We start from the raw sequence: 24430 nt of genomic DNA, 5'->3' as shown, positions 1-24430 counted from the left end.
AGCCCCAGCTGTCCTGGCACTCACTATGTAGACCAGGCTGGCCTTGAACTCACAGAGATCCACCTGTCTCCGCCTCCCAAGTGCTGGGACTACAGGTGTGCACCACCACACCCGACACTCTTGTAACTATTCTGAGAAGAGAATTGTGAATTTGTTCTTGAGCTGTTTAGACAGTGAGCACTAGAGAAACACGTCCATTCTGCTGCCATTCTTCCTCATCGTTCATGCCACACAGTGGAGCATGCTAGACCATGACTTCAGATCTAATTGCCTGCAAAGTCACCAAAGTGTTACATTCATTCCAGTGTCTCAAAAGCTCCCCCATGTGCACACATGAAAAATAGCTCATCAGAGGAAAAGGTATTGGAATGAATGGGAACAGGGGCCAATTTTCAGATTTCAAAAAAGAATGTGCTAAGCTATAAGAAGACGCTATCATAATTATTTTATTTTCACGTCATACTAAAGTCCAAAAGAAAAATGTATTTAAGTTGGTTATATTATATCATTACACATCATGCACATACATCATCACCTGAAAAATATTTGTTTTTCTGTAAGAATTTTTCTTAAGGCAAACAAGAAAAGAACTGGATTTGTTCCAACCATAAGTACACTCAAAAAGGAAAGACAGGCCATCTGAATACAACATAACCAACTGATTTATGTGTTTGAGTCCAAGAAATAGATTATATAAAAATAAACCAAAGCATTTGTTGTACTTTCCAGAAAGTATTTGCCTAATGGAAATGTTTTCCAATTTCTCTATTTTGAACATTTATCTTTCCCTTAGAGAAAAACATACTACGACGAAGACTGCTGTACAATTCAGCGACTCTCAAGCCTAAAGGAGGTTCCCATGATATTAAAATAAAGGCTAATCTCAAAGATTTTCTATTCCGACCTCCCTATTTTACAAATCAGTAAGTGAACGCAAAATGAGTGAACTGTAGAACTCCACAGAGAAGCTGAGAAAAGATTTTCCTTCTGGTTTGTGATTCACTCAGTTTTCCATTTTCAATAATAGTAAGAAGTAATAAACAAGAAAGACACCCAGAAGCGCCGCAATACTAAAGCATACTGAGATACAAGGAGACACCATAAATATTATAAACTCTTTGTTAAGTATACTTTTAAGTACATATAAATTATATGCTGAATATAAATTAACTCAGTTAGTACTAGAATAACACTCTGAGATTATATTATTTTCCCATTTTATAAGTGAGGAATCTCAGGCACAGTAAAGAAAAGTACATAAACCAAGTATCATAAATAATAAATTGTGGAACAGCAATACTAGCCAACCAGTTTAACTCTGGACATAGAAGTCTCCTGCTTCCACTTCCCAAGTTCAGAGGCTATAAGTATGTGATACCATATCCTGAATTTACACCAATCCATAGCCATAAATAACCTGGTATGATACAGAAAGTAGAATTCTTATTCAAAATTCAAAGGAGCATCAGGCATGGGATTAAAGCTTATTCTTTAAGCAACATAAAATTAAAATCGTTGATAATTAAAACATAAATAAAAACCAACTCTAAAAATAAACCAACCAACCAATAAACCAAGGAAAATCCTTGCTCAATTAGTAGAGCATATTTAAAGCTTTTTAATTATCCAGTTTCATACAAATCATCTAAATAGAGGGCAGCATTCTTTGGTGTGCCAACTAAATCATGCTTATCTATAATTAGAAATTATTCTTATCTATCCATAAAACAATCCCTTTTCTAGGCAATTCTTGATTAGCCTATTTTCCAAGTAAGAAAGCCAAGTTTCTTATGGAGGAAAACACTCCTGCTTCTCTAACTGGTTCAAATTAACATGAAATTCCTAAAGACATCAGAAGCCAACCAACTTCCAAATCCAAATCTCACCTTGCCAAACCTCTCTGCAGCCTTTCACCAATTGTTTTCTCTCTCCTCCTGACACTTGCCCTCTTGTGATGTCCATGGTATCATTTCCTGGGCCCCGCCCAGTCTTTCAGACCACACGTCCCTTCAGCAGTTTCTGCCTTATACATTGACTTCTAACAGCTGCAAACTCCAGAGTTCTGTCCTTATTGGGTTCTGCTTCTCCCCATTCCCAGTGTGAGTAAGCATAACCATACCCACAACTACTATGAATACTTAGGAGCTAATGTCCAGCTTCCAAACACAGATCTCCAACCTAGCTCTCTCCCTCCCCTAAGTTCCGCATTGCTCACAGCACTACTTCCCCTCAGGATCATCAAATCAAAATCCCTTGAATTTTACCAAAAATCCTAATTTTTTTTAAATTTTGCTTAATAGATTCTCCCAAACCTATACCTCAGCTCATCTAAGATTCTTTCAGTCCTTCTCAGAATAAACCCAACTCTATCATGTCTATGAACTGTGCTTTATGAATTGCTGTCAAGTCTTCCACTCTCTCTTCCATTTTCATGGGCACCACCTTCATTGCTGTGTTCCTCCCAATGTCAAAAGCCTGTTTTACTCTGGGTTCCACCAGAACTACATCCTGAGTTTAAAAATCAAGAGCAAATAGTTTATGAGACGTGATCCCAGAAAGTAAATGTGGAATCTGGCAAGGATGAGAAGGAAGCCAGCACTGGTGTGTAAATGACTGGATAACTGCAGTGCACAGTGGGGTTCAATCGCCTGGGGATATTCATACCAAACTGAGTAAAGAATCAGACACATGGCTCTTTCTTTGATGGAGAGCTGCTCCCTGGGTATTAACTCCTGACTTGTCAGGCTTACCTCATTGTAGTCCCATAAGCTTGTAGTTACTGTAACTTCTAGCTGCTGTCTTGTACAAAAACACTAATTGCTAAGCACCTCCCACAAAACCCTTCTAAGCTTCACATATGCTTTAGATAAAACTACTACTCTGCTCTCCCTTGTTTTCTTCTCATTGTTATTTCCCAGGCTTCCTGGTCTAATGTTTAAGTTCTCTAGTGCCATCAATCTACCAAAAGTGCATAATGTCATTGCCACCTCTATGTTTGATGTTTACCATCCTTGTTTCCCAGAATCTCAATCCACTACCCAACCCTATTCTCATCTCACTGGAGTACCCCAATTTCTGACATGATAGAGTGCTCTAGCATCTTCCTCTCTAAAGGATTCCCTCAATTCTTAGCATTTCCATCTTTTCATTCTTTCTGTCTTCCCTATCAAATAGCACAGGAGTGATTTGTACACATACCAAGCCACCAGAGTGTGACCCCTGACAAGCCACGATTGTGCTTTCTGATTCTCCAACATCAAACACAAAGCAGGGAGAAGAAAACCTGGACAAGCACCACAGAATTCCTGAGAAGTCTATATGCTGTGTAAAACAAATAATGCAGTTGTGCAGTTGACATGGTTAGAAAGGCTAGACCAAAAAGAACCATTTGAAAAAATGCTACTTAGCACTTTTCTCCTTGACTTATGGACTATAAATCAATTTCGTCCACTCTCCTGCAGCTTCTTAAGCTATGTCCTTCTTTACTGGCACACTTTTCTTTCAAGGTATCTAATACTTCTAATACTTAAGAGACACTGAGAACAGTGAGGGAGCCCTGAGAACAAACCCTCATAAAATAAAGCACTCACATATTGTATGACCACATTTCAACTTCTCAAACTCAGGGTCTCTCATACGTAGAACACTAAGCTACCTTCACATTGAACCCAAGTAGATACCCCTACAAAAGTGAGGATAATTACCCTCTTGAAGCTTGCTTATAGGCACCACAAGGTCACCTGCTTCTGTCCCCTTCCAGGGGACTTTGGCCAGCTTCAGTGCTGATGGGCAGAAAGTCAATGTAGCATAGACAGGTGGGGGAGCCCTGTTGTGACAGGATTCATCACAAGTCATGTATTTACGTGCAAATTACCCAAAACTGAATAATGATTAAATTCAGATTCTGGAGATTTTTTTTTTTGAGGCAAAAGAGGATGAAAAAGGAAAGAGAAGTAATAAGCTATATTTCTAAAGACTACGTGGTTTATCCAAAATTGGCTCCACTTACACTGAAAACTAAATATACTTAGAGACATCTTTGATCAGGAATCTTGTGGCAAAAATCTGTACTGAGCAAATGTTGAGGTTTCACAGTTCATTGATCACTGTCACCTTGTTTGGTGAGATCTAAATTGCCCTCAGTGCATGCTAATGTGGTCTGCTCTTTCTCGCCTGCTCCCTCCCCTTCTTTATAGTTTCACAGTGTGAAGGAGAAACAACCACTGTGGACCTTCCTTGTTGAAAGTCTTAACATTGGATGTTGCCTCTCATCACCTGTGCTTTGGGTTCTGCCCTCACCAGCACAGAGATCCTTTAATCTGAGATGGTGGAAATCTACAAATACAGTAACAAGAACAAGACAATCTGTTACAGCTGAAAGCAAAGAAGGAAACTTGGAACACACTGCTCCTACGTCAGGTCTGCAGTGTGTGTTTTATTTCATATTTTCAGACCCACTGCAGGCAGCCAAGTAGTTGCTATTCAAAATGTTTTGTTGACCTCATAAAGAACAATGTAAATAGACTTTCTAGCCCAATGACGCCAATGCTAAAGCTAGTGTATGTGCTTTCATATTTTGTGGGTTATTTGTGTATACTGTTTCCAATTCCTGTGCCCATGGGCAATTCTGCTTCGGTGTAAACTGATGTCAATCATTGCAGGCTACTTTTATAGTCAGTTAGTTCCTCCAAACTGACTATAAAAGTAAGGTTAACAGGGGTTGAAAAGGTGTCTTGGGAGTCTGTACAGAATTCCATTTTCCATTCCTATAGTCCTTGATTTTCTTCTCCTGGAGCACATACTTCAGGGTTGTTTTATGGGAAGAACCTTTTCCTTAAAGAGGGGGATACCTACTCAAGCAGTCCACAGTGGATAATAACAGCTAACAATTGATTCAACAAATATTCTTCAAGTATCTCAGGGCAAGTAATGACTTTTCCAAGTATGTTCTTACTTCCTTCTTTGTTTCCTTCCTTCTTTTCCTTTCTCTTTAAATATATATTTTATTGAATCTTCATGGATTTCATATAATACATCTTAATCATATTTAGCTCCCCCCTCCCTATCTGTGTGGGTCTTATGCCTGATCTCACTGTTGCTGTCAGTTCATGTGAGTGAGGTCCCAAGAGCCTATAAGATGCCTTCTGTATGGTCATATACCTCCTCCCCTGGCTCTTACACTCTTTCTGCCCCCTCTTCCACAATGGTCCATAAGTCCTGGGTGGATGAAGTTTAATATAGGAGTCCTGTCCAGGGACCCTCATTCTACAGACTCTTTTTTCACATTTTTATTGAATTTTTGTGCATTTCATACTGAACATCTTAATCATCTTTATACCTTTTCCCCATTGGCACCCTCTCATAGCCCTCAAACTGGATTTCATGTATTCTGTCATTTATGTTAAGGTTTATTGAGTCAAGTTAGTATCCCCAGACATCCTTCAGAGCAAGTTCATCCACTAGGGTCTGCTCAGCCTAGAGTCCCTCCCTTAAAGAAGATCAGTGTTCCCTCACCCAGGAGTGATCAGCTGCTTTATATTTTATCAGCTGATTTATATTATATATATCTGAAATAGGAAATCATGATCATTTACACCTGACACCTAACCTTCTTCTTACCTGTCATTTAAAGAGCCCTTTTATTGCAATTGCCCTTGTATATAGCAAGCCATCTCAAAATTCATTAGTTTAAAATACCGACACCATTTTGTTTCCCTACAAATCTATAGACACTGTTCATCACTGCTCTGTTTAATATCAGTCCTATCAAGTGACAGGGGGACTCTGTGTCCTAGATGATGCCTGAAGAAGGCTGGCTGTTGGTTTCCATGTGGGCCTTTCTGTGGTGTAGGCACAGCTTCCTCAGAATGTGGGGCCTGAGTTCCAAGAGTAACAGAAAACAAAGTGGAGGCTACTGATTTCTTAAGGCCTGCATGCAGAACCCGACACAGTATCTTTCTTTAGTCAGTCAATCATATGAGGATTCGGGGGAATGGTCCCTAGAGTTTGATGGGAAGAGTATTAGAGGACTTTGAGGCCATATTTTCAAACTGTCACATATGTCTGGACACATGCTTTTTTTCCCTGTGCTTAACTCCATTACTGGCCCCCAACCCTTTCACACTCCCTCTTTATAGTGGGAGAACCAAACTGACATTTCTCTATTTCCCACTACCCAGGGCAAGTCTGGTCCAAGATCTTCTTGCCAATTAGCCTGCCCTTATCTGGTTACATCTGGTTCCTTCCAGCTCTACCTGTCCAACTCCCAAAATGTCCTTCCTTCTCCCTCTGCTAGTCACATGAAGCATTCCATGTGCCCTGCTTGTTTACAGAAATCTATCCAATTACATTGAGGGGGATGGGTGTTGTAGTTGTGACTTCTGCCTGAAGATGGTGAGGTAACAGTTACTAAGGAATTTATTAAAAACATGAACAATGTAAGTCAAGAAGGGGCTGACCTTTTCTCACATGGCCTTATGAACTGCAGGTAGAGTTTAGAGCATCGTGTATTCTGCCCGTTCCCCATCATCCGCCAGCTAACCACCATCTCAACCTTGCCATAGTAAAAATTTTGTGAGTAAAAATTTTCAAGGAAATGTCAAACGGGACTTAACTTTATTGGCACCACTTCCCTCATTCACCTTATTAATTCAAATGACTGATCCATAAAATTGGTTCTCAGCACCGAAACCTGACACTCTGCCTCTGACTCCCTCAGGCAGACTTTTTGGGCAGCCGTCTGCTTTTTTTCCTGCAGTAGCTATAAAGGAGGAAAGTTCCATGGCCAGGCCTGAGGGGCCTGAGCTGCTATTGAGAAGCCCAGCCTCAAGACTTGGAAGGTTTTCCTCATGCTTACCTGGCCACTATCCCTCATCCATCAGCACATCATAACCCCTGTGCTCAGAGCCCCTGCATTACCTCTGTTTGCAACATCTCATAGAAAACCATGCAGCTGCTTTCCTCCTCCCTGGCAAGAGTTTACACCACATCTCACCTCTTCTCCCTACAGTTTCCTCATCACTTACCACTAATATTTGATATATTTTGCTTATTTGTCTCCCATCATATAATGCTAGTTTAATGAAGACAAGAATTATCTTGTTTACTGTTGAGACTAGTACAGAACCTGGCATCAAGTAGGTGTGTAATGAATGCTTATTAGTCATTGAATCAACTACTAATCTATAAGTATCCTCACAAGGTGATAAAAGAGGCTCAGGAATTTCCATCCACATAGTCTACTCTAAAGGTAGAGGACTGTAGATCTTACTCAAAAAAATACCTCATCTATATTAATTTCCTGCTACCACTTTCATAAATTACCACAAACTTAATGGTATAAACACTGAAAGTTGATCATCTTTTATTTCTAAATTCAAAAGCCCAGTAAGTCTCAGTAGGCTAAAACCAAGTCTCAGTAGGCTAAAACACCATTCACAGAGCCGTGTTCCTTTCTGGGAATTCTAGGGAATATGTTTTCTTGCTTTTTCCAGCTTCCCAAATGTTGGGTCATAGGCATTCTATGACCTGAAACCCTCTTCTCCATTTTTAAAGACCATAATGTTCCTTTGATGCCTTTTTCTCTGTCTATCTTCTCTTTTAAGAACTGAGATGGAACCTCCTGGACAATCTAGAATCATCTCCTTATTTGAAGATGATCTGATTATTAACCTTAATTCCATCTTCAACCTTAATTCTGTTTTATCCTGCAACATTGTACATTGATGGATCACAGAGATAAAGATGTGGACCACTTGGGGTGGGACATTATTTGGCCATATCATCCTCTTGAGCAAACTAAAAAATGACAAGGCCTCTTCCATGGATGTGACAACTGTGATGTTCTTTTCCAGATCCACATTCAGTTCTCACAGTTTACCCTTCATTGGTTTTGCTGAGATGCAGAACAAATCACCCTGGTTCAGAGGCAGAAGAAATTCCATTTAGAATTCACTCTAAAGTTGAGATGACCAAATCAATTGCAATCACTGAAACCCAACCTTCTCCACAGAGAGTAGGAATACCAAAATCACTGGTGGGGCTTTTGTAAAGAAGAAATATATATGAAAGTTCAGTAAACATCAAGCATACACTGCAGGGGGTTGTGACCTCAATAGGGATATCTGGCACCAAGGACGCCCTGCATTTGTCACTGATGGGACATTTTATTGTATTGATCCTCCAGGAAAATCACATACATGATCACTTGTACACACTGGAAAGAGTAAAATGTACAATGTTCTTCAAAGTCCAAGTTCAACATTCATCACCTGGTGTGCTGATTGACAGCATAACAATTGTGAATACGAATTTTATTTTTCTTATTGAACTTTTGCCATATGTTTTTCTTTAAAAAAACATACTTGGAGACAGGTAATTCAGACCTTTGACAATCTGAGAAATAGCTTCTATAGTTATTTGTATATTTCCTTGTGGCCTCCTAAAGAATTAAGGGAAAATGTGTCTTACTCACTTTGTAACCCTGGTACCCAAAAATTTTCCTGACAGAGAGGCCCAAAAAATATTCACTAATCAGTAAGTTAGCATATTAATGATTATTTGACTAATTATAGATGTACATTAAGAACTTGTCCATGCTACTGACAAACTTATAAATCACTCTCCATCTTCATAGTCTCATCTCTTACATAATCCCATTTCAAGGTTTTCAGTTACAAGGCAACTTACAGAAAGAAGAGTTTATTTTGGTTTATGGTTCCAGGAAGATTAGAGTCTGTCACAGTGGAGAAGAATACAGGAGGCTGCAGGAGCAGAAAGCTGAGCAATCTTCATGTATGCACAGGAGGGACAGAGTGCAAACTGGAAGTGGGGCAAGAAAATGACCTCCCCAGTGACACGCTTCCTCCAGATAGGCCACACCGCCTAAAGGTTCCATGACTCTCCTTAAGCAGAGCCACCAATTGACCGACCACATGTTCAAGTACTTAAGCCTAGGGGGACACTTCTCATTCAAACCACCACAAAGGGCAAACTGATCTTTTCCCTATCTCTGTAAAGTCACTCAAATTCTGTCTTGTCTTTCTAAGGCAATTTCTTTAAATAGCCTTCAATCAACCACTTCCATAATCAAATGTTTCTTCCTAAAGTTCCCCTAATAAGGTTATTATGGGGAAAATTTGAACTTCTCAGCTAAGTAACAGAAGTGAAGATCTGAAATGTATTTATCAGAGCCCTTCCACTCAGGTAGATGTAATCTAGGAATCTGAGAACTCCTTTGAGGATGAAAAATGATCTAGGCCACAAGGATCAGATTCTGAGCCTGATGATGGATCTTACCTAGAAGAAGACTTGCTCTTTAGGGGCCAGAATGATTTTCCATCAGCTATGTCCCAATAAATCAGGGGCCTGCTCTTGTCAGGCCCAAGATACAGCTAATTTAAACCACCATGAAGTAGAAGAATCTCAAACTGGAACAACTTGAAGTTAGTGGAAGCAGAGATCTTAATAATTCTGCCCTGGTTAATTGAGGGAGGGAGAGGGGTTTTCTGTGATAAAAGAATCTTTTAATATCACATATTCACATCCAATATAGGGGAGGGGAAATGAGGAATCTGTTGCATATCACATTTCCTCTTGAAGCTGAAAGAGAACTCTGTAACAATCTCTCTGAAAACAGGACTGCACTAGATAACTTTAATTGTCAACTACACACACCTTGCCTGTTGGGCATTTTCTTGATTGTTGAATGATATGGGAGGGCCCAGCCCACTATGGGTTGTGCCACCCCGGGCAGGTGGTCTTGTGTTATATAAGAAAGCAGACTGAGTACAGGCCAGGGAAGCAAGCCAGTAAGCAGTATTCCTCCATGGCCTATGCCTCACCTCCTGCCTCCAGGTTCCTGCCCTGAGTTCCTACCTTGGGCTCCCTCAGTAATAAACCTGAGAGATGTAGGATAAAATAAACCCTTTCCTTCCTAAGTCGGTTTTGGTCAGTGTTTGTATCACAGCAGCAAAAAGTAACTAAGACAACGACTAATTTGATCAAGAATTTTAAAAATTAAAAGGATAAACCATGTGCTGAATTTAGTTTAAAATACTTTTCATGTTCAGCTCTAAATGGGACAACTTTATCATCACCCTCCCTTCTCACTCCCAGCCAAAGCTCAGGGAACATAGGTGAGGAAGAGATAGAAAAAATGTAAGAGCTGGAGGATGGGGGGAGTGCTGTGAAATCCTCTGGGTGTGGCTGGCTATTACACTCATGAACTCATAGCAGCTATAGTTGCCTGCATAAGACATGGACATGATCAAACCAACCGAAATTCCTACATAGACAAGAGAGGTTCTCTCCAGGACCCACCCCTTACTGAGGAGCTATGGAAGTAGATCACTACTTCAGGAGGATGAACTTTGAGGGCATGGCCACTGGTAGGGTCCCCGTGCTCCAGTGGATGGTACTATAGCCATGCACATATGATATGGACAGCACTAATATTAGACTTAGGGGGTTATCAAAAGAAAAAAAAGACAATGCCCCAAAATTGGGGTGGTACATATGGGAGAAGCTAGAGGGGGGAATGGGGGCAGCTGTGGTCATATTTCATTGTATACATAAATTAAATTCTCAAAGAATAAAACAATTACAATAAAAAACAGTAAATACGAGCCAGGCATGGTAGCACACACCTTTAATCCCAGCATTCGGGAGGCAGAGGCAGGCAGATCTCTGTGAGACTGAGGTTAGCCTGGTCTATATAGTGAGTTCCAGGCCAGCTGGGACTACAGGGAGACCTTGTCTCAAAAAGACAAATAATAATAGTATTAATAATTATTGTTATTATTGCTACTCTCGAACTTCAAAGGCAAAGACAACTTGGCCATGTGAATTTGCTAGCAACAGGAAATTCCAGTTCAACAAACAACCCCACAGTAACCATTTTGAATACCCACAGCAAATATCTTATTTCATCCAAATTTAATACAAAAGAGATAACACTTAAAACTCTTATTTAGGTGCTCACTGAACATCGAGATGGCCAGGGTGGGTAATAAACTCCATGTAGTAGGAACTAGATACTCCAGTTTTTAAATTTGCCTACCAAGAGTCTGGTGCAGGAAAAAAAATAGCTTCACAGTATAACACCTTCAAAGAATTCTCTTAGAGAACCAATTCACATAGTGAAATAAGGCTTCTTTTATGTGTACTAAATGTTTATTTTTCTTTTTTTAATTTATTATTTATTATTTTTATTTTATGTGTACACATGTATTACCTGCATGTAAGTAAGTGCAACTGTGCCATGCAATGCCCGCAGAGATCAGACGATGCTGTCAGATCCCCTGGGACTGGAGTTATGGACAGTTGTTAGCTGCCATGTGGGTGCTGGGATTTGAACCCAGGTCTTTTGCAAAAACAACCAGTGTTCTTAACCATTGAGCCATCTCTCCAGCCCCAATCTACATATTTTCCTAAATTTTCTAAATCTGTATAATTTTGACTAATGGAGCCTTATATTTACTGCAGTTTTAAGAGTTAAACAGTATTTTAAGCACCAAAAATCAACAATGATTTCTTCATATGTCCATTTTTTTTCTGTCATCCTGACATCAGTTCAAATCTCTGATCCCCATATTTTTTTTTCACAAACTCAGGTAACCAGTAGACAAATCTAGTAAATAATTCCAGTTACCAACTAGAAGATTATGACTACCAAGTTGTCTTATGTATTCACATACATTTGAGATCTTTAGGGTAGGGCAGCAGGATTGCCTTCACTATGACAGTCCATGGATCTCAGTGAGTATTCCTTCATCTGCAGTTTTCCACATCTTGTTCTGAGTCGGACATTTTCTTAAAGGCCAAATCCAATACTTCAAGGAATTTCTGAAAAGAAATATCAGCCCCCTCATATATTCCCCTTCAGCCCAGCTCCAAAGGCTAATGGTGTTTGAGGCTATACTAATGTTCCTGGACTGACCACACACATGCACACACACACAACACACACACACACACACACACACACACACACACACACACACGAAAACCCAGATGCTCCTCAGCACCTCAACCCCAAAACTTTTTCCAACACTGCAATTCAGTGGACAGGAGCAGAGGGATTCTCCTATTCTAAATCCTGTTCAAGCAAAGAGGTGATGGTGCAGTCCCAGGAAACTGCCACCTAAGTTACAAGAATTCTTGTATCCATGGAAATTTGGCAGCCTGTATTTTGCTGAATAACTCATTGAAAACCAATCAACCAAAAACTGCTGATTATTCTGCAATCCTTTCAAACTATAAGGTCTTTTTTTTTAATTTTTGGAAACTTGACTTCTGTTATTTAAGATGGCCTCTTCCACAACAATGGTTCATAATTAGATCTATTTACTTTGACAGTCCATAGCTCCTGATAAAAGGCCATCTGCAACATTTTCAAATTAAGGATTTTTCCTACAAAGAACATTATTATTAGCAATGTGAAATATTGAAGCTTTGGAAGGGAAGTGTAATCAAAGACCACAATATAAAATTTCATTATCACAGTGTCTGGTTTTGCCTCTGCTCTCTCAATTTAAAGAGGAAGGATTGAAAGCAAACACAGAAAGAAATAAGCCACAAAGGACTGGCAAATGGAATTGCCAAGTTAGATTGCAGATATCTTAAGAGCACAGACTGTGTCTTTTCTTCTTTCTTTCTTTCTTTCTTTTGAGTCTGGAAAACACAGTACATAATCTACACTGTATCCTATTAATACCAGGATCAAGGTAGAGAGGACAAAAAGCAAACAAGCCAAACTCCCTTCAGACCCTCTGCCTTTCTGCCTCAGTGTCCCTGAAATGGGCACCTTGCTTAGATGCCCATTCCAGGACTTGCTTGAACACCCTCCCAAGGATCAGTTCCCCAGACCTTCCCATTACCATAATTGGTAGGATTTAGTGTCACAGACATTGTTGACTGCACAAAGATACTCATCCTAGGGGACAGTGGGAGAGAGCTGAGACCCAGTCCAGAGTTGTCAAGAGAATCAGCTACTAGTGCCAGGTTGGAAATCCCTCACTGGACTCCTTTGCATGTTGCTTTGAGAAAACTAAAGCCTGACACAAGTCTCTTCTCCTTCTCATAAGATCACCTATCTACTGCCCAAACATCCAGACTATAGAGTAGGCCTGTTAAGACCAACCAATCAAATTCATTCTTGTTTATTTGTTTGTTTTGAATTTTTGCTTCTGTTTCCTTGAGTCCCTCAGTGAATTTTTTGCTAAAAAAAGAAAACTACAGATATTAATTATAGGACAATATGCTTTAAAATGTTGAGTAGCAATTCAAGAGTTTAGTCCATAATGGCTTATGTACATATTCTTTAAGAAGCTGCTTACCCTTTTTATTATTTAAAATTTTTAATTACAATTATTTGTGTGTTTGTGTTTATATATATTTAAATTTGAATTCTGTATGAAAGAAAACATGCATAGTTTGTCTCCCCATTATCCTCTATTGTCCCAGCTCTCTCCTCCCTCCCTTTAGACCTAGTCCTTCCTTGACATGGTCCAATTTTGCCATTCATATCATATATATGTGTATTTAAATCTAGAATCTTCATATGAAAGAAAACATGAGACATTTGTCTTTGTGAATCTGGCTTATTTATGTAAGTGTGATGCTTTCTAGTTCCATTTTCCTGTAATGATATAACTTCATTCTTCTAATGACTAATTCAAACTCCAATTTGTGTATATGTATCACATTTTCTTTATCCATTTGTGAATGGCCACCTCAGCTGATTCCATATCTTCACTGTTGTGACTAGTGAGGAACTACCATATAGTCAATTTATGCCATCAACAGTTTTGTTTGACTTGTATGCTCCTGACACATGTACATTGTTTTGCTGGGGGTTTTCCAGCATATTAAAAAACATTTTTATTCAATTTTTGTGGTTTTCATACATATAATTTGATGGTATTTGGACACCCTCCCCTATCTCCACCTCCATTTATTGCCCCTTGACCTATTTAATGTACTCTATTATATATATAATAAGGCCTATAGACTCTTAAATAACATTTTCCAGATGGTGGAGTCCAATGGGAAGAGTCAAAAACATTGTCTATCTGAAAAAAAAAAAATCCTCCTGTCTTCCTTTATTAGTCAGGGAGCTAAAATGGGCTGGCTGCCCTCATTTGGGAGAAGACTCCATCAAATGTTTTTGTTTGATTTCTTTCTTCATTTTATTATTTCTTCATCCTTTGATGAAGCTACTACAAGTCCAGACCAGGAGCTGCCCCTTTCTGAGAAGACTCAGCTCTCTCTTGTTGGTTGTACCTTTGACTCTTCTTCAAAACAGGTGGGGACTTCTCACTCCCATCTTGAGAAGACCTGGAGTGGCACCTATACCAGCTGTGTCTCAGACAGCAAATAGTTATTTTGTTTCCATGTTTTTTTATCTATTCAGTCACTGGTGGGTCTTTTTTCACCTTCAAAGTATAAGCTTTTAAGAGTCAAGTGTCTTACTTACAGAGTAGGTAAGGGGAGCTGCAGAAATAAAGGGAAGTACTGTGCCTGCTTTGACTCTCAACCTTAGCTTACTTACTGCCTAAACCAAAGCTCATTATGTGCTCTGGCTCTGGAATATTGAACTAAGATTACCCACTTATTGTTTCTGTGCTCAATTCTTTTAAATATATGCTTTCATTACAAATTAAAACCACAGTGAGATATTACCTCATAGCTATCATCAAAATGACAAAAATCAGCAAATTTTGGTAAAGATTGGGGTGGAACTATTATAATTTGTTGGGAATATATAGCCATCATGGAAGTTCCTAAAAATGCTAAAAATTAGGAGCTGGAGTCTATAGTGCTGGCAGGTGCTTTGCATGCTACCAGAAAGAAGAAAATAATTATCAACCCCACCTAACTGTGAATCTTGTGAGCTATAATAACAACTGCCCTGGCAAGTTATGCCTACTGGCATAATAGTGGCACTATTGGGAGTTGGCTGGAAGTAACCAACCACTCTTAAATTGGATTTATGGTCCACTCATAGGATGGACCCCATATGTGACATTGATATCAGGCTTAGGAACCTGAGGCTAGACAGGTCACAGGACACAGGGAAGAGCCTAATACTGGTTTTCTACTAAATAGTTGTTGTATTAAATTAACTTATATTGACTTATTGCTATACACATATATTAATGCATTTCTCAGCTATCACCAGAGAAACTTCCTTATGCACAGAAGCTGGTAATTAACACAGAAATCCACAGCTGGTCAATGTACAGAGAACAAGAGGCTACAGAGTGCTTAGCCCTGAATAGGACACCTATATCAAATTTCTATCTCCCAAGATTTGGGAATCATTGTGGAAGAGGAGACAGAAAGATTGCAAGAGCCAGCATTGGTGAGAGCATACACAAGTCCCGTGCAAGCTCAAACCAGACAAAATCCCAGCATAGACATGAGGAAGAGGGTAAGAAACCCCAACCCAGCCTAAGGAAATCATGGCAACTGATGGCTGCTAGGAGGAAAAGACACAGTCTCTTTCAAGGTGGGACTCTTGGTAGGTTAACCAGACTCCTGTGGCTAGACCCACATGGAAGGACATTTGGCAACACTAATTAGACATTAATTACATATATATAATAAATTACATTAAATTGGACAGGGTGCAATAAGGGAAGGTGTACAGAGGGAAGGGGATGTAAATATCATTAAATGTTGTATGAAAACCACAAAAATTCAATTAATTTTTTTTTAAATTAGAGACTGAAGAAATGTCTCAGTGGTTAAGAGCACTAGCTGCTCTTACAGAGGACAAGGGTTCAGTTCCCAGCACCCACATGGTGACTAACAACTATTTGTTGCTCCAGTTCCAGGGGATCCAATGCACTCTTCTAGCCTCCACAAGCAGGACATGGGTGCACTTACAAACATGAAGGCAAAACACTCATTAAGCTACAAAGCTTCTGAACAGCAAATGAAATAACCAAGGCAGGGAAGAAGAAACCCACTGAGTGGGAGAAAATCTTTACCAGCTACTCATCCATCTGACAGAGGATTAATATCCAGAATACACAAAGAACTCAAAAACAAAGAAAGAAAATAACCCAATAAAAAGATGGGCAATAGAACTGAACAGAATTCTCAAACACTCAACGGGAAGAAACTCAAGTGGTAATGCAAACATAATCAAATACACACGTTTGGAGTGGTCATAGATCTTAGAGAAACCCCAAGACTGTCACATCCCTAGAGTAATATGATGTCATACTATGTGTAAAATATGTATCCTTATATTTACAGACAAATATCCCAGTCACCACTCATCAAAGAAGCTCATTTTACTCCTGTTGGAGACTATTACCAAGTACCACAACTGGTCACACAGAGACATTGTCTACTAATTGCCCAGGCCTAATTGACACATCTACAGTGTAACCTCTGCACTGAAGGTACATGGAACATAGAACATGTGTAAAGAAGAAGACACTAATAAATCTCTCAGTTCACATTAATGAAACTCCCTCATGCAGCAGAGGCCCAGGAACACAAAAGGTCACAAATGGCCAAAGTGTAGAGATCAAGAGTCTGCTGAATGCTTGTCGTTTGACAGGACTCCTATATTAAACTTTGCCCACCCAAGGATCCAGGAACATCTCGGATGAGGGCATAGGAAGATTGTAAGAGCCAGGGAGGAGGTGCATGACCATATGGAAATAGAGTCGTATAAGCTCCTGGGAACCTCCTTATATGATTCTATGGCAATGGTGTCAGCAAACCCAAGTCTCATGCGATCTCAGGCAGACAAATACCCAGCATAGAACTGGGAAAATGAACAGCAGACCCCAATTTTATCTGAAGAAATATTGGCAACTTATATGCTGCTAGGTGAAGAAGAGCTGATCTTCCTAAAACAAAGGACTCTTGATAGGCTGACTAGATCTCAGTGGATGGACTTGTACTATGGAACATCTGGGGACAATGACTTGACACAGTGGGCCTTAACAGGGATGACAGAGTGTATGGGCTCTAGTGGGGGAGGGGCCTACTGGAGACTGCCAGCAGTGATGGGGGTATAAAGATGATTAAGATTGTTTGAGATGTTCTGTATAAAATACACAAAAGTTCAATAAAAACAAATTTTAAAAACTCGATGTTAGTAGAAGGGAATTTTGAGGAACAGAGTAGAAATCAATAAAACCTAAATTAAAAATAAAAAGTTTTAAAAAGTTCTTTAAGTAGCTAAGAAATACCTTAAAAAGCATTAAACATCCTTAGTAATTAGTATTTATCCAAAGGGCTCCTACTGTGGAGATACCTATGCATCCATATTTATTGCTACTCTCTTCACAGTGACTAAGAAATAGAAACAACCTACACATCCAACTGACAAATGGATAAAGAAAATGTGATGCATTTACATAATGGAGTTTTACTCAGCAGTAAGAAAGATGAAATTATGAAATTTGTAGGTAAATGGATGGAACTAGAGAGTGTTATACTAAGTGAAGGAATACAAATGCAGAAAAGCACATGATATATATTCTTCCTTATTTGTGGATTGTAGCACCAATCCCTTATATGTCAGTATATGTCCTGATGTAATTCCAGGAGCCAGGAAAATGGAAAGAATACACAGAGGTAAAGGAAAAGAAAGAACCCAAAAGAAGGGATAGTAGGGAACAGATGTTACCAGTGGGGCGGTGGGGAAAGTGGAAGTGTTCAGCTTGGTGGGAAGGAAGGAAGGACATGCCTGGGGGACTCAAAAGAGGGGGATGGTGGGAGGCAGGTATTACTGGGGACAGGGTAAGGATAATAAGGGAGGCTGGGACTGGGGAGGGAGGAGGGAGGTAGGATAGGAGGAAAAAGAGTAGAGATGAATGAATCTTGGGGGAATAGGGAACCCAGAGGGAAATGTGATGCCCCTGAAATCCCTTAAGAAATGCACATACAGTGTCTAAACATTAGTGTATATGTATACAAGGGGGCTGTATGGCAAGGAACACGGTGCCACACAGAAAAGACCTCCCTTTGAGTGGTTGGTGATTACAGTCCAAGACACTCCCAAAATAATACAGGCCATTGCCAAAGCTCTTGGTTATCTCCCAGAGCTAGAAGATAAGACCTTGTCCTGAAGACAGTACATACTTTGGATACAGGACTTGGAGCAATGGAGCAGGAACTGACCTAGAAGACTTCTACCTGAAGTTTAGCTCTCATAATGCTAGATGATATGCAAACTGCTAAGGGAGAAAATCAATTAATGGCCCAGTCCAGCCCCAAAGCCTAATAACCATAACAACCAGCACAGCAAACTACCTCTATTGGTGGCACTGTTATCTGGGGGATAATCAACAGCCATCCAATTGGACTTAAAGTCCTCTCACTGGGAATGAACTCATGGGTGGCACTGTAAACTCAGCCAAATACACATAGCTGGAGAGGACGTAGATCTTAAAGAAAACCCTATGTCTTTCAGACCTCTAGACAAATGAAATGTCTTACCATAGCTAAATATTGATCCTTATATTTACAGACAAGCGTACACCACTCATCAAAGAAGCTTCTTTTTGCAAGAGATGGAGGTTACTGCAGAATTCCACAAATGGTCAGACTCAGAGAATATATGGCTGAGAAATGCCCGGTCCTAGGTGAACACCTACAGTTGAACCCCCACATCTAAGGTTCATGGAACACAGCAGAATGGGGGTGGAGAGAATATTAGTCCACCCCTTAACTCTCACCAGTGAAGCTTTCTAATACAACAGAATGTGACGCACACAGAAGGCCACAACTGGCCAAGTTTTAAAGAATAGAGCCTACAGGATGTGTGCCCCAGCTAGGATGCTTATACTAAACCTCACCCACCAACAGCTCAGGGATCATTGTGAAAGAGGAGGCAAAAAGATTGTAAGAGCCAGGGCTGGTTCATGGACCCAGGGAAGCAGAGGCTTTCAGACCACTGGAAGCTTGCACATGTGAACTTGTGGCATCAAGCACAGGACCCATGCCAACTCAATTAAATAAGGGCCCAGAGTGGCGCAAGAGAAATGGGTGGTGGGCCAGCCCTAGACTGAGAACTATTGGAAACTGATTACTACTGGGTGAGGGAGAGTATGCTTTACTTATAATCTCTAGATAGACTGACTAGACTCCAGTGGACAAATTTGCTCTGAAGGATATTCGGGTATAAATGTTTGACTGGATAAGACTTAACATGTAAGGCAGAATACATGAGATCCAATGGAGGGTTAGGGGGCCATGGTTGGGGGAGGGGGTCTAAATTTGATTAAGAAATGTATGAAAGGTACAAAAGCTCAATGAAAAAAAATTTTAAAACTCATACACATTAAATAAAATAAATAAAATCAAAAAAATTTTTAAGTTTAAAATTAGAGCTACCATATGATCAGAAACCTCGCTTCTGGGTCTATACCCAAAGGAAGTGAAACAGCATGTTGAAGAGACATCTAAATGCTCATATTCATTACAGCACAGCACCGTAAACAGCAGCCAAGCATATAAGCAATGAGTCTATCAACAGATGAACGCATAAAGAAAATGAATGTAGAGATGAGTTTGTCTGTTGCTGTTGTTATTGGTGGCACTGTGACAAAATATCTGAGAAAAGCAACTACAGGGGCTTATTTTAGCTCATAGTTCCATGTATGTGAGCCTGTGGTAAAGCTGAGACATCTTGGGGATGAGCATTTATGAGGAAAGCTTATCTCACATTAACTGGGAAGCAGAGCAACCAGATAGGAAGTGGACCAGGACAGGATATACCCTTCAGGAACACTCCCAGTCACTTATTTCCCCCAAATACGTCCTACCTCTTGATAGCCTATTCACTCTGAACTCATTAATAGATTTATCCATTGATAAAGTCAATGCACTCATGATCTAATCATCTCTCAGTGGTATGAGGGTGTGAAGCATCACCATGTGGGGATCAAGCGTTCAATACATAAATCTTTGGGGGTGCACTTCATAGCCAAAGCATAAAAGTAGACAATGGAATACTATTCAGCCTTCAGCGAAAATAGAAATTATAGTATTCGCAATAATGTAAATGGAAATAGAACAAATTTCCCATTACTATTATGATAGTGAAATAAGCCAGGGAAAGGATATCACACGTGGAATTCAAACAAAGGTCAAATTCAAAGGAGGATTGTGATAAGTAAAGGCTGGAAGCTCTGGAGGCTGAATTAGAGAGAGATTTGTCAAAGAATACAAAACTTCAGGTAAACAAAAAGAATAAATTTAAGGAACCTGTTGTGGAATATGGGGGCTTTAATTATAACGACGTATCATAGACTGGGCATAACAGTGCAGGCCTTTAGTCACAGTTCTGGAAAGGCACAGGCAGGTGGATCTCTGTAAGTTTGAGGTCAGCCTGGCCTACAAAATGAGTTCCAGCCCAGTCAGGACTAAACACCGAGACCCTGTCTCCAAAAAATACATCATACACTTGAAATATAGTAATTGTTTTATGTATTGAGAAATAATTTGTAAGCCAGTTCTGTGTATCACTCTGAGTAAGCTATCATGCTGGAAAACCAGCAGATAAAACAACCCCTTATAAAATGACCACATGATACCACAGGCAACACTGTACTTAGCCTGTGAGTCTACAGAGTCTAGACCTTGAGACACTCTTACAATGTAGCACAACTCAGCCAGAAGATACTAGATTGCACAGGCTATTGGACTGTGTAGAATTAAGAAGGATAATCCCAAGAGATAGTTATAGGATAAATAATATGTTTTGGGGGGAGAAAACACTATTATCTCTATCTTAATGTTTTTATTAACATATATCAATTTATCCATTATGATGGGTTTCATCAGAAGACCTTCATCTATAATGTATCTATATCACATTCACCACATTACCCTCTCCTGCCCTTCTCCCACCCCTGCTAATCCCCTTCTTTCCAAGAAGCCCCCTCTACTTTCACGTCTTTTTGCATAAGTGTGTGATGCAATGAGTCTCATTAGAGTTGTTTGCAGGAACACAGGTGGGTATTCGTTCAGGTTGAAGACAATGAAATACTATCTATGACTATTAGCACCCAATTTGGAAGGCTTTTGCTTATGGACTGACTTGCAGTGACAGAGGTATCTCATTTTCATTAAGTAATTGCCAGAGGCTGCTCTGATAGCTCCTTCCAGTCACTGTGTACTCAATACATGGGGTAAATAAGTCAGGGAGGGGAGTCAAAGTTGCTGGGATGGTGGTGACAGAGGCTGCCACATTTTTGAACCTGCTACTAGTTAGACAGATCAGTGGTCTTCCATCTTGGCAGATCACTACTCAGTTCCAGATAAGTGTGGACATTCTGGGAAAAGCCAGCATGGCTGGTATTTTGCCATCAAGAACAGGAGCAGCCAAGTTCCAGAGACTAACCATTTTCCAAGTTCTTTAGAGTTATTATTCCAAAGTTAGCCATAGAGGGATGGGGTGAGCAACAGCATGGAAGCCCCTCAGTCCTCCCTATCTATGCCACAGTGAGAAATTCCCTACTACAAAACCTACCACATGTATCTGCTCTACTTTTACTTTGAAAGAGTAAGTGCTCCTTCCCTTCTCCTATATCAGGAATTAGATTAAGAAGAGCTATCATGGGGCTGAAGAGATGGCTCAGGAGTTAAGATAACCGGCTACTTTTGCAGAGGACCTGGGTTTGGTTCCCAGCTCCCACATAGTAGCTAACTCCTGTCCATAATTCCAGTTCCAGGGGAATCTGACATCCCTTTCTGACATCCACAGGCATTGCGTGACATGGTGCACTTACATACGTGTAAGCAAAATGCTCACACACATAAAATAATTAATCAAAATGTTTTTTAAAAAGAATAGCTATCATTTATTGAATACAATATGTATTTTACATGGATGTATTTACTTACTTCCCATGTCACCCATGTGTAATAGGATTAGTGCTATCCTTTCTCAAATGAAGAAGAGACACAAAGAGAGAAAGAACTTGCCTATGGTCACTCAGCTGAGTGAAGAGTTGTACTCAGGCCTTGCTGACTCCAACACCCTGCTTACAATCATTGAGAGAGACCCCTGAGTTACCAGTACCTTGCATATAATCACTGAGCCACTAGCACTCTGCCTATGATCACTCTACCTCCTCATGATGAACATCCATTTATTTCCACATTACAGTGTCATCAATCTCCAAATTGAAATTTTAGGTCCCTGGAAATTCCAAGACCTGCTTATTAATACAAATGAGGGAGAAAAATACTGTTTACGACACATTTAAATCTCATTTAAATAACTACATTTAATCTCCTCTCCTGTGGTCTGCTCTAGACCTGTTTTAGAGTTGTACTCTTGGAAGGAAAGTTTCCTCCACTTTCAAATTCTTGATATGAAGGATCAAGACTCTGGTCAAGAAGTGATGCTAGGGGAGAGGGTATCAGCATGACATTTATCTTAGGGTATTGCTTAGAATCTTCAAGAAAGCAATATAAAAAATTCTTTTTTTATGTATATGTATGTATTGCCTGCATGTAGGTAAGTGCACGTGTATCTTGCAATGGCCTCGGAAGACAGAAGAGGCTGTCAAATCCCCTGGAACTGGAGTTATTGATGGTTGTTAGCTGTCATGTGGGTGCTGGGATTCAAACCTGGGTCTTCTGCAAGAACAGCCAATGTCATCTCTTCAGCCCCATAAACAATTCTTAATGTTATCTTTTCTTATCCTTCTTGAAAAATACACTATTAATAGATGACTTGAAAGAAAATAAGATGTCAGCAATAAGGAAAATGAAAGGCTGGAAAGGGTGCCTTTGGATAAAATGACTTGATTGTGTATGGTCCAATTGTGGCTTTCAGCATGTGACCCCTTTTCTATACTTGATGAATTTTCCACCATATGATATTCAGTGGGAAACAAAACCACTTTCTTTAAAGCATTCCAAATAGCCAGATTTTCAATTTCCCACCCCCTCTGGCAGTCACAACATAGTTTAAGACCTAGCAAATCACTCACCCTCAGGCTTCAAATCAAGAGCCAGAAACTCAGAGAGCAGGAGTCTTCATTCTGGTGGCTGTGGTGGCAGAAGCTGGTTACCAGGCCAGCAGTGCTAGGCAGCAGTGTCCGTGACCAACAGCAGCAGTGGCCATGCAAACCACACATCTGGCACTGAGCATGGCAGCAGCAATGGCTCACTAGAAATGCTCTCTGGTGTGACCACATGTGGCTCTGCTTCTCTGTTCCCATGCACATTCTCAGTGATTCCAGTTGATGGTTAATATCTCTTAGAAAACTGCTTTTATGTTTAATCCAGCCAGAGGCAATTTCAGCTGCTTGCCTTGGAGATCCCTAATGGTCATATTGTATCAATGGACACATTTGTACTAAGTCAGAGCAACTGTAATGGCATCAAGCCATGTTAGGAACTGTCAGTAAGTCTACATCAGCATCTGAGGCTCACCCCAACTGTGCATCTGGAAAATCACAAGGATTGTCATACTCTCAACATGTTTTCATGAGTACCTCGAAATTCCACACACTGCAGATGTATATGGACTAGGAAAACAACAGTGAATGAGACTATGGCTTCAAAGTTTTAATTCATTTTGTACTAATTGAAATGCAAATTCTTATCAAACTCCAAGTATATTTTAAGAACAGAAATCCCTTGTTCAACATACTATTATAAAGCACATTAACTTGTGGAACTAAAAGTGAAGCTTCTGTGGCATTAGTGGATAGAAAGGTGAAGGTTGCTTAATGTATAAATTTCTTCATTTAATTATGCAACAGAGAAATATTGGAACATGAATGCCGGGGATAGCGCCTTCTACAGAATTTTAGAATAAAACCAGTTTTTGTAAACACAGATACACTATGACACTGCTATTGGATACATAGGACTTTATTAGACAAAACTACATTTTAAACAGAGAAAAGGTATGTCACTAATCATCTACCACATGCACTGTCTAGAGCAGCAGGGACATCATACACACAGTAATAAATTAGTAATAAATTAAGGGCCACATGCCCTTCACTGCTCACTTCAAGCAGTTCCTAGAACAAACTGCAAAAGAAGAATAGTTTCTGTTTCCTCAGTAAGCAGTGGTTACATGTGGCCCTTAATTTATTACTAGGCTTTAAATGATATATGACATAAATTCTTGGAAATATAGCAGTTTTTATAATAAAAATTGCCCTTCACTGCTCACTTCAAGCAGTTCCTAGAACAAACTGCAAAAGAAGAATAGTTTCTGTTTCCTCAGTAAGCAGTGGTTACATGTGGCCCTTAATTTATTACTAGGCTTTAAATGATATATGACATAAATTCTTGGAAATATAGCAGTTTTTATAATAAAAATGCAAAGAAATAAAAGTAATGACAAAAAGAAAACAAGACCACGTTTTTTTTTGTTTTGTTTTGTTTTGTTTGTTTTTTAATCATTATTTTTTTAATTTTTTTTTTT

At 39.7% G+C, this 24430-nt stretch overlaps 1 protein-coding gene across 5 annotated transcripts in view; it reads right to left on the bottom strand.

Moving 5' to 3' along the window:
• Window positions 1–24430, bottom strand: part of LOC103724528 (cAMP-specific 3',5'-cyclic phosphodiesterase 4D-like) — a 754636-nt gene that overhangs the window by 621442 nt on the left and 108764 nt on the right. For 2 of the 5 annotated variants that reach the window (XM_029557971.1, XM_029557988.1), the window contains exon 1: window positions 1887–2065. The exons of 2 other annotated variants lie outside the window; for them this stretch is intronic. The gene's annotated coding sequence lies outside the window, so the exon portion shown is untranslated. Of the gene's footprint in view, window positions 1–1886; window positions 2066–22976; window positions 23109–24430 lie in introns of those variants that run through there. One more of the 5 variants, XM_029557983.1, reaches the window with a different exon arrangement.

The sequence above is a fragment of the Nannospalax galili genome, unplaced genomic scaffold (assembly GCF_000622305.1).
Source record: "Nannospalax galili isolate Female #2095 unplaced genomic scaffold, S.galili_v1.0 scaffold751, whole genome shotgun sequence".
NCBI lineage: Eukaryota > Metazoa > Chordata > Mammalia > Rodentia > Spalacidae > Nannospalax > Nannospalax galili.
This window is presented reverse-complemented; position numbering and strand designations above follow the sequence as displayed.